This window comes from Triticum dicoccoides, chromosome 1A, assembly GCF_002162155.2.
Source record: "Triticum dicoccoides isolate Atlit2015 ecotype Zavitan chromosome 1A, WEW_v2.0, whole genome shotgun sequence".
NCBI classification, from domain to species: Eukaryota; Viridiplantae; Streptophyta; class Magnoliopsida; order Poales; family Poaceae; genus Triticum; species Triticum dicoccoides.
This window is the reverse complement of record NC_041380.1, coordinates 362,437,970-362,450,148: the sequence shown is the minus strand read 5'-3', so window position 1 is coordinate 362,450,148 and position 12,179 is coordinate 362,437,970.

The window sequence follows — 12,179 nt, the reverse complement described above, 5'->3', positions numbered from 1 at the left end:
GCCACCTATCCCGGAGGGTCCCATGGGCTGAAGTGGGAAGGGATCCAGCCCAAAGTGGGCTGGGGCGCCACTTCCCTCATGGCCCATGTGCCTAGGGTGAAAGGGGAACCCTAAGGAAGAGTCCTAGGAGGGGAAGGCACCTCCTAGGTGCCTTGGGGGGGAGGGAATCCTCCCTTTGGCCGCCGCCCCTTTCCTATCTAGGGCTGCCGCACCCCCTAGGGTGGGAACCCTAGAGGGGGCGCACCCTCCTCCCTCTCCCCTATATATAGTGAGGCCTAGGGCTGCCCATAATACGTGATTCGATCTCTGCCTGTTGGTGCAGCCCTCCCTCTCTTTCTCCTCATATCTCGCGGTGCTTGGTGAAGCCCTGCAGGATTGCCACGCTCCTCCATCACCACCACGCCGTTGTGCTGCTGCTGGATGGAGTCTTCCTCAACCTCTCCCTCTCTCCTTGCTGGATCAAGGCGTGGGAGACGTCACCGGGCTGTACGTGTGTTGAATGCGGAGGTGCCGTCCTTTCGGTACTTGATCATCGGTGATTTGGACCACGACGAGTACGACTCCATCAACCCCGTTCTCTTGAACGCTTCCACTTGGCGATCTACAAGGGTATGTAGATGCACTCTCCTTCCCCTCGTTGCTGGTTTCTCCATAGATAGATCTTGGTGACACGTAGGAAAATTTTGAATTCATGCTACGTTCCCCAACATGAATATGATTAGATCATGTTCATTGCAATACGGTCATTCATTTAAGTTAGAGAATAATGGTTATTCTGTTTACATGAATGATACCTTTCATGGTCATGCACCCTATGTGAATGGTTCATTGAATCTCGGTCGTTGTAATACACATGTTCACGCCAAAAGATGTAGAGTTAATAATGATAGTACCACTTTCTCGTGGCACTGCCGCTTAAGTCATATTGGCGTAAGATGCATGAAGAAACTCCATGGATGTTTGGAGTCACTTGATTTTGAATCGCTTGACACATGCGAGCCATGTCTCATGGGCAGGATGACTAACACCCCGTTTTCAGGTACAATGAAACAGGCAAGTGACTTGTTGGAGATCATGCATGCTAATGCGTGTGATCCAATGAGAATTGAAGCGTGCAGTGGATATCGCTATTTTCTCATCTTCACTGACGATTTGAGTAGATATAGGTATATCTACTTAATGAAGCACAAAGTCTGAAACGTTTGAAGAGTTCAAGCGATTTCAGAGTGAAGTAAAGAACCATCATAACAAACAAGATCATGTTCCTACAATCTAATCAAAAGGGGATTTTCTGAGTTATGAGTTTGGCAATCACTTAAGACATTGTGGAATTGTTTCGCAGTTGAAGCCACCTGAACACCACAAGGTAATGGTGTGTCCGGACGTCGTAATCGAACCTTATGAGATATGGTGCGATCTATGATGTCTCTTACCAATCTACCGTTTTCATTTTGAGGTTATGCGTTAGAGACAGCTGCATTCACTTTAGATAGGACACCATCTAAGTCCGTTGAGACAATGTCGTATGAACATTGGTTTGGCAAGAAACCAAAAGTTGTCGTTTCTTAATGTTTGGGGCTGCGATGCTTAAGGTTTTAGCAGGAGAAGCTCGAACCCAAAAGCGGACAAACACATCTTCATAGGATACCCAAAGGTGACAGTTGGGTATACCTTCTATCTCAGATCCGAGGGCAAATTGTTTGTCGCTAAGAACAGGTCCTTTCTCGAGAAGGAGTTTCTCTCGAAAGAATTGAGTGGGAGGAAGATAGAACTTGATGAGGTTGTCAAACCTTTACTTCAACCAGAGAGTGATGCAACACAGAAAGATGTTTTCTGTGGCACCTACATCTGTTGAATAGGAAGTTAATGATAGTGATCATGAAGCTTCAGATCAAGTTGCTATCGAACATCGTAGGTCGACAAGGATATGTACTACTCCTGAGTGGTACGGTAATCCTGTCTTAGATATCATGTTGTTAGACAACAATGAACCTACGAGCTATGGAGAAGCGATGGTGGGCCCGTATTTCGACAAATGGTTAGAAGCCATGAAATCCGAGATAGGATCCATGTATGGACTTTGGTGGACTTGCCCGATGATCGGCAAGCCATTGAGATAAATGGATCTTTAAGAAGAAGACGGACGTGGGTGGTAATGTTAACGTCTATGAAGCTCGACTTGTGGGAAAGAGTCTTTTCACAAGTTCAAGGAGTTGACTACGATGAGAATTTCTCACCCGTAGCGATGCTTAAGTCCGTCGGAATCATGTTAGCATTAGCTGTATTTTTCGATTATGAAATCTTACAGATGGATGTCAAAACAAGTTTTCTTACCAAGTTTTCGTAAGAAAAGTTGTATGTGATACAATAAAAGTTTTTGACGATCCTAAGGATGCTAAAAGGTATGCTGGCTCCAGCAATCCTTCTATGGACTAGAGCAAGCATCTAGGAGTCAGAATATATGCTTTGATGGAGTAATAAAAGCTTTTAGGTTTATAAAATGTTTGTTAGAAACTTGTATTTACAAGAAAGTGAGTGGGAGCACTACAACATTTCTGATAAGTATATGTTGATGACATATTGTTGATCCGAAATAATGTAGAATTTCTGGAAAGCATAAACGGTTTGTTTGAAGAGTGATTTTCAAAGGAAGACCTGGATAAAGCTGCTTACATATTGGGCATCAAGATCTATAGAGATAGATCAAGACGCCTGATGATACTTTCAAAGAACGCACACCTTGACATGTTTTTGAAGGAGCTCAAAATAGATCAGTCAAGGAAGGGGTTCTTACCTGAGTTGTAAGGTGTGAAGTTGAGTAAGACTCAAAGATTGACCACGGCAGAAGAAAGAGGAAGGACGAAGGTCATCCCCTATGATCTTGTCATAGGCTCTATACGGTATGCCATGCTGAGTACCACACCTGATGTGTGCCTTGCCACATGTCTGGCAAGAGGGTACAAAGGTGATCTAGGAGTAGATCACCAGATAGCGGTCAAAATTATCCTTAGAGGAATAAGGAAATGTTTCTCGGTTATGGAGGTGATAAAGAGTTCGACGTAAAGAGTTACGTCGATGCAAGCTTAACACCTATCCGGATAGCTCTGAGTAGAGATACCGAATACGTATAATGGAGCAACAATTTGGAATAGCTCCAAGTGGAACGTGGTAGCAGCATCTACGATATAAAGTTTTGCGAAATACATAGGGATCTGAATATGGCAAGACCCGTTGACTACAACCTCTCTCACAAGCATAACATGATCAAACCCAGAACTCTTTGAGTGTTTATCACATAGTGATGTGAACTAGATCATTGAGTCTAGTAGACTCTTGGATGTTGGTCACATGGTGATGTGGCCTGTGAGTGTTAATCACATGGCGATGTGAACTAGATTATTGACTCTAGTGCAAGTGGGAGACTGTTGGAAATATGCCCTAGAGGCAATAATAAATTGGTTATTATTATATTTCCTTGTTCATGATAATCATTTATTATCCATGCTAGAATTGTATTGATAGGAAACTCAGATACATGTGTGGATACATAGACAACAACATGTCCCTAGTAAGCCTCTAGTTGACTAGCTCGTTGATCAATAGATGGTTACGGTTTCCTGACCATGGACATTTGATGTCGTTGATAACGGGATCACATCATTAGGAGAATGATGTGATGGACAAGACCCAATCCTAAGCCTAGCACAAAGATCGTGTTTTTCGTATGCTAAAGCTTTTCTAATGTCAAGTGTCATTTCCTTAGACCATGAGATTGTGCAACTCCTGGATACCGTAGGAGTGCTTTGGGTGTGCCAAACGTCACAACGTAACTGGGTGGCTATAAAGGTACACTACAGGTATCTCCGAAAGTGTCTATTGGGTTGGCACGAATCGAGACTGGGATTTGTCACTCTGCGTAACGGAGAGGTATCTCTGGGCCCACTCAGTAGGACATCATCATAATGTGCACAATGTGACCAAGGAGTTGATCACGGGATGATGTGTTATGGAACGAGTAAAGAGACTTGCCGGTAACGAGATTGAACAAGGTATCGGGATACCGACGATCGAATCTCGGGCAAGTATCGTACCGCTAGACAAAGGGAATTGTATACGGGATTGATTGAATCCTTGACATCGTGGTTCATCCGATGAGATCATCGTGGAACATGTGGGAGCCAACATGGTTATCCAGATCCCGCTGTTGGTTATTGACCGGAGAGTTGTCTCGGTCATGTCTGCATGGTTCCCGAACCCGTAGGGTCTACACACTTAAGGTTCGATGACGCTAGGGTTATAGGGAATAGATATACATGGTTACCGAATGTTGTTCGGAGTCCCGGATGAGATCCCGGACGTCACGAGGAGTTCCGGAATGGTCCGGAGGTAAAGATTTATATATGGGAAGTCCTGTTTTGGTCACCGGAAAAGTTTCGGGTTTTATCGGTAATGTACCGGGACCACCGGGAGGGTCCCGGTGGTCCACCAAGTGGGGCCACCAGCCCCGGAGGGCTGCATGGGCCAAGTGTGGGAGGGGACCAGCCCCAGGTGGGCTGGTGCGCCCCCCCACCAGGGCCCAAGGCGAAGAGAGAAGGGAAAAGGTGGAAACCCTAGGCTCAGATGGGCCTAAGGCCCACCTAGTGGTGCGCCCCCCTCTCTCCCCCCATGGCCGCCCCCTAGATGGGATCTAGGGCTGGCCGCCACCCCTAGGGGTGGAAACCTAGGTGGGGTCGCAGCCCCTCCCTTTCCTCGCCTGTTGGATGCGGCTCACTCCCACGACCCCATAGAACCCACCCGCACGACCAGCCGTGGCCGGAAACGTCCGGCCGGCGATTGCCGCCGTGCACTGCTTAGCGCCGGCGATTAGTCGCCGGCTAAACCCCACTATTAGCACTAATCTCGGAGGGCCCTGCCTGTCACCTTTGACTTTGCCACGTCAACATTGACCTGGTCCCACGTGTCTGCCTCTCTAGCTGACCCCGTGTCGCCGACCAGTGGGCCCTACTAGTCAGGTTTGACCTGGGCCAGCCGTGTTGACTTGCTCACATCATGCTGACGCAGTTAATATTTTCTGGAACTAGTTAATTTTGAAATAACCAGAAATTCCAGAAAAAGAGCTAAACTTCAAAAAATCATAGAAATTAAACTATAGCTCAGAATGAAAAGATTTATATATGAAAAATGATCAGGAAAATCCAATCTATCCATATGTACTTGTTTCATGCATGTTTAAACAACTTAACCTTGCTGTTTAGATCAAAACATGATAATGCACCTTATAAGTTCTTAGTTTGAATTTGAATTTGAACCTTTGGTTCAAATCAACTCAAACCCTTCTGTTCTTAGTTGCATTAGCTCAAATCACAGCATATTGACATGTCATGATCATGCATCATATTGTGCATTGCATTGATTGTGTTCTTCCTTGTTTGCCGGTATTTGTCCCCTCTCGATAGACGACATTCCGATGATGAGATCGATGACACCGATGAAGAGTTATATCATCTTCAGAAGTGCCAGGCAAGCAAAAAACCCCTTGTTCATTCCGATACAATCCGACTCTCTCGCTCCTGCTCTCTTTTACTGCATTAGGACAACACCAATTCAACTGTTACATGTTGCGGTAGTTGAACCCTTTCCTCGGCATGACCTGTCATTGCCACAGTAAATAGATGAAACCCACTAGCATGAGTAGGAGTTGTTTGAGCCCTGTTGTGCCTACTCATTCATGCTTGTTTGTCATGCCTGCTACTGCTTAGAGTTGAGTCAGGTCCGATTCATCAGGGATGAATTGGAATGTGGTGAACATGTCCTACCGTTGAGAGCTAAGTGTGTGAACACGATTTGGTAAAGGTAGCGGTGAGAGGCCATGTAGGAGTACATGGTGGGTTGTCTCATTGCAGCCGTCCTTAGGAACTGAGTTCTGTGTTTGTGATCCATGAACAGTTACTACCACACATTGGGCTCCGGGCGCTCCAAGCTCTCTCGACTTATTAACCAACTCGATCTCTGTCCAGGAGTTGCAACTAGTTTCTGGTGTTTGTAGGTAGTATTAGTAGTCTACCAAGTGGCACCCGGTACAGGTGGGCTTGGGACAGACTAGGCACAGTGGCCCAGTGTACCAAGTGGCACCCGGATGGTGGGCTTGGGAACCCTGTACACATCGTTTGGGGCTGTGAGCGACACCCCGGCCGGATCTCCTTGCGCATGGAACCCAAATAGGCGATAAACCTGGACTAGAGACTTGTTGGTTAGTCAGGTCGTGGTCGACTCCCTCACCAGGCTTCCGCTTGAAGGTTGTCGAGATACACGACGTGTACATGGTGGTAAGTGGCGAGAAAGTGTGTGAAGAAGTACACCCCTGCAGGGTTATCATTATCTATTCGAATAGCCGGATTCCTCGGATATGGAAACTTGGACCCCTTGCATAGTTCATAGACAAGTGAAAGTGGATACTCTAAAATGCGCAAGATAAGTGTGAGTGCTATGGATGTCGTTCTCGCAGGGAGATGGGAGCGGATCCATAGTGGTGTATTGGTATGGTGAATTTGTGGACTCGTGTGCGCCACCTCAAAAGAGTTACTTGCAGTCGTGGTTCAGGTTAGCCACTGAGTCAAAGCTGGCTTGCTGCAGTCAAACTCCACCACCCCTTTGTTGATACTGATGCATATGTAGCTAGTTCTGATGTAAGTCTTGCTGGGTACATTTGTACTCACGTTTGCTTAATTTATGTTTTTGCAGAGAGACTTCAGTCTCGCTAGTAGTTCCGCTTGGACTTCGACGTTTAGCTTGTTACCTCAGCTACGATCTTGTGCCCTCGGCAGGATCTGGTAGATAGTCAGGCTTCTCAGCCTTTTTCATTTATAGATGTCTGTACTCAGACATGTTAAGCTTCCGCATGTGCTTTGTTTGTATGCTATGATTGTTGGGTCATGAGACCCATGCTTGTAATATCTCGCTCCTCGAAGCCTAATGAATAAATACTCTGAGTCATAGAGTCTTGTTGTGATACCATGTTGTATTGCACATATTGAGCATATTGTGTGTATGATTGAAATGCTTGGTATGTGTGGGATCCGACAACCTAGTTGTTCATCCTTGGTAGCCTCTCTTATGGGGAAATGTAGTCTTGTGCTTCCATGAGCCATAGTAGTTCGCTACAGCCCGGTTCACCAGAGTCCTGCTAGCCCAGCACTACTGCTCCGGAACACATGACTGGCCGGCATGTGATTCACTTCGTTCCTGTGTCTGTCCCTTCGGGGAAATGTCACGCGGTGACATCCGGAGTCCTGCCTAGCCTGCTACAGCCCGGTTCACCGGAGTCCTGTTAGCCCGGTGCTACAGCCCGGATTCACACGCTGCTGACCGACATGCTCGATGTTGATTCATGTATGCCTGTTCCCATAGGTTAGTGCCACTTTGGATTCACAACTAGTCATGTCGGCCCGGGTTCTCTGTCATATGGATGCTAGCGACACTATCATATACGTGAGCCAAAAGGCGCAAACGGTCCCGGGCCATGGTAAGGCGACACCCGTGGGGATACCGTGCGTGAGGCTGCAAAGTGATATGAGGTGTTACAGGCTAGATCGATGTGACTTAGAATCGGGGTCCTGACACTTAGATCCTGCATAGAGTCAAACTATGAAAGACAAATATCCTGTAAGAGGTAAAAACAGCTTACCGCGTTGGCTTGACGCTGCGCGCTGAATCCGCGATCCTCGGTAGCGGATGCGGGAGCCTCGGCGCCCTTGAATAGCACCTTCCAGGCATCTTCGTGTGTTGTGTCGAAGAGCCTGCTCAGAGTTCGGTGCTGGGCCAGGTTGAACTCCCACAAGCTGAAATCCCGTTGTTGGCACGGGAGGATCCGGCGGATGAGCATGACCTGGACTACGTTAACAAGTTTGAGCTTCTTGCTCACCAGGTTTTGGACGCATGTTTGGAGTCCGGTCAGCTCTCCTTTTTTACCCCATGGCAGGCCCTTCTCTTTCTAGGAGGTGAGCGGCGTAGGGATTCCGGATCGGAACTCGAGGGTTGTGACCCATTCAAGGTCATGCGGCTCGGTGATGTAGAACCACTCCGATTGCCACCCCTTTATGGTCTCCACGAAGGATCCCTCGAGCCATACAACGTTGGAAATCTTGCCCACCATGGCGCCTCCGCACTCCGCCTGGCGGCCGCCCACTACCTTCGGCTTCACATTGAAGGTCTTCAGCCATAGGCCAAAGTGGGGCTGGATGCAGAGGAAGGCCTCGCACACGACGATGAACGCCGAGATGTTGAGGATGAAGTTCGGGGCCAGATCGTGGAAGTCCAGGCCGTAGTAGAACATGAGTCCCCAGACAAATGGGTGGAGAGGGAAGCCTAGTCCACGGAGGAAATGGGTGAGGAACACCACCCTCTCATGGGGCCTGGGGGTGGGGATGAGTTGCCCCTCGTCTGGGAGCCGGTGCGCGATGTCGTCAGACAAGTACCTGGCTTTCCTCAGCTTCTTGATGTGTCCCTCCGTAACAGAGGAGACCATCCACTTGCCTCCCGCTCCGGACATGACTGGAGAAGGTTGAGGTGGGGAATGAGGACTTGGGCACTGGAGCTTGAGTGCGCAAAAATGGATGAGCAAAGGAGGAAGAAGGCGTGGATGGAAAGGCAGATCCTTATCCCCTTATATGGGAGGAAGAAACTATGCGTCCCCACCAGCCAGGTAAAACTCGCTTATCTCCCGAGCACCGTAATCAATGGCGCGGTTGGGTTACCCACGCCCATATTGATGAGAATCCCGGGATAAGGGGACACGATCTCTGCTTCGAGAAGACGTGCCAAGGAAACCTCCTCGCAAAACGCGCCAAGGTGGGACAGTAAAAACGGTTCAAATAAAGGCTTGGCTATGGCGTGATGACACGCTACGGAATACGTCAGCAGATTAGATTTGTGTAAATATTATTCTCTCTAGACAGTATGTGGAACTTATTTTCAGAGCCGGACACTATCCTTGTGTGCAAAATATTCTATGAAGTATTCGGAGGAGGAACCCGCCTTGCAATGTCGAAGACAATCTGTGCGCCGGACTCGTCGTCATTGAATCCTGGTTCAGGGGCTACTGAGGGAGCCCTGGATTAGGGGGTGTCCGGATAGCCGGACTATAACCTTTGGCCGGACTCTCGGACTATGAAGATACAAGATTGAAGACTTCGTCCCATGTCTGGATGGGACTTTCCTTGGCGTGGAAGGCAAGCTTGGCAATACGGATATGTAGATCTCCTCCCATTGTAACCGACTCTGTGTAACCCTAGCCCTCTCCGGTGTCTATATAAACCGGAGGGTTTTAGTCCATAGGACGAACAACAATCATACCATAGGCTAGCTTCTAGGGTTTAGCCTCTTTGATCTCGTGGTAGATCTACTCTTGTACTACCCATATCATCAATATTAATCAAGTAGGAGTAGGGTTTTACCTCCATCGAGAGGGCCCGAACCTGGGTAAAACATTGTGTCCCTTGTCTCCTGTTACCATCCTCCTAGACGCACAGTTCGGGACCCCCTACCCGAGATCCGCCGGTTTTGACACCGACACTCCTCTTCCCTTATTCGTGCAAATCTTACGTCTCCGCTCACACCGTATTCATCCCACAAAAGAAACTAGTTGAGAGCTTCTTACTGCATCTTCTTCGTGATACTAAATGCACAAGGTTTCCTCCCTTTTACTATTTCACCTTTTCTATAGGTCAGTAGCCCGCCTGGATTTCCATTCAGGGTCAGTCGAACCGCAATTAAAAGAAGCAGCACACACTTAGGCGCGCGGAGCACCTAGTCCGCATGTTCCACGGGGAAGCGGCGCATCGGTGTCTATCATAGGGGTGTGGGGCGCAGGAGCTGCTTGCGCCCGATCTGGAGGTCGGCGGGGCTTGAATGGATGGCCAGGGGGCGGTGCCAAGCACGGCGGTGCGGTGAGGTTGACGGGATGGCGCAGGCAGGGGAGGAATACTGGGCCGATGGTCGCTGGCGTTTCATGGAAGATCGTCAACACTGACGGGGTGGAGGTAGATGAAGGTGACCTGCCCGTTCTTTGTACATCAGACGGTGTAGAAAAAAATGGACTGACCTATTTGCTTTTAGTCTACTGTTATTTTCATAGAATCCTGTAGTAATTTAGTGTGCCATGCATTTTGTAGAGCTATCATATGTCTCCCGTCATTTATTTCTCACCGACCTGCTATCTGCTACCTTTACACTATACTAATTGTGCACACACTTCACCCATACTCACACTACTGTTTTTTATGCATGGGTATTTCAGACTCTGACGCAGTGTTGATGAATGCAGAAAAGAAAAGGCAGAAGTCGCTCTAGTGTAATTCGAAGATAAGCACTAAGCGTTTCAGCGCTCTAATGGGTGCAGTGTCAGCAGTTGGAGACAGTAAACGTAGCTCTGCAGTTGATGATCTCAATTGCCACACACAACCATCCCAGGTGCTTGCTTTAACTTTGCGCTGTCAAATGTGGTTGCATGTTGCATATGGTGTCTAGCTTGTATTGCTTCCAATTTGGTTAAATTGCATCTGCTTACTTTACACATTATACCTTTGATAATGACATGCCTTCTTGTTTTTGATACATACTACATATGTCTATTAACCATGTTTGTACATCAAACTAATGCTCTTTTGTATCCCTCGTCAATCACTTATGATGAGACAGTCACCCGAGTGGGTTACTATGAGACGCCCTACTCGTTTAAAGAGTGCAGTGTCATCCTCCCCACATGATTCCCAAGAAACAACAAGGCTAAATGAAGATAGTCAACGTAGCTCTCTAGTTGATCACCGCAATTCCCCCAGACCACCATCGCAGGTGCTTGCTCTTACTTGGCAGTGTGATATGTGGTTGCATGTTGCATATGGTGTCTACCTTGTAATGCTTCTAATTAGGGTAAATTGCATCTGCTTAGTTAACACTTTATACCTGTGAATATGACATGCCTTCCTGTTTTTAGTACATACTAGGTCTTTCTATTAACCATGTTCTTACATCAAACTACTTTTCTTGTGTATCCCTCATCAATGCTCCTAATTTGTTAAATTGCATCTCCTTAGCTTACACATTATACATGTGAATATGACACGCCTTCCTGCTTTTGGTACATACTACATCTGCCTATCACACCATGTTCTTACATCAAACTACTGTTCTTGTGTATCCTGCGTCTATCGCTTATGATGAGATAGTCACGCGCGTGGGTTAATATGAGACGCAATACACTTATAAAGAATGCAATTTCATCCTCTCCACATGATTCTCAAGAAACAGCAAGTCTAAATGAAGATATTGAACGTAGCTTTGTACATGAAGACCGCACTTCCCCTACACCACCATCACAGGTGCTTGCTCTAACTTCGCAGTGTGAAATGTGGTTGCATGTTGCATACGGTGTCTAGCTTGTAATGCTTCTAATTAGGGTAAACTGCATCTTCTTAGTTTACACACTATACCTGTGAATATGACATGCCTTCCTATTTTTGGTACACACTAAATCTATGTGTTAACCTTGTTCTTACATGAAACTACCTCTCTTCTGTATCCTGCATCAATCAATTACGATGAGTCACCTTTATTCGTTGCATATTGCATATTATTTCTAGCCTGTTGCCATGTATTGCTTCTAATTTGGTCAAATACATTTGTTAGGGCACCCTTTTAATTTGGCAGAGTGATATTGGTTTCATCTTTCATATGGTTTCTAGCTTGCATCGATTCTAACAAGTTCAAGCACCTTGTGCTTAGTTTACACTTTATACATCATAGATGTCAATATGTCACGCCGTCCTGTTTTTCATACATATTCATCCTCCTATCATGCGACTGCCTTACATGAAAGTAGTGTTCGTCAGTATCATGCATCAATGAGTTCTGAAGAGCAAATTTTATTCCTTTTTCTTGTGGGTTTTACTAGACAAGGAAAAATCAAGAAAGAGGAAGGAAAGGAGTAAGGAAGGCGATGATGGTGGTCCTCTGCAGCAACGTAAATAGAGCATCTGTACCGATTCTCCTAGTACTGATAGTGCATTATAAGGTCCAAGTCTCCGCTCCCCTACTCCACCATCCAAGGTGCTTGCTCTAACTTGGCAGTGTGATATCTGGTTGCATATTGCATATGGTGTCCAGCTCGTATTGCTCCTAATTAG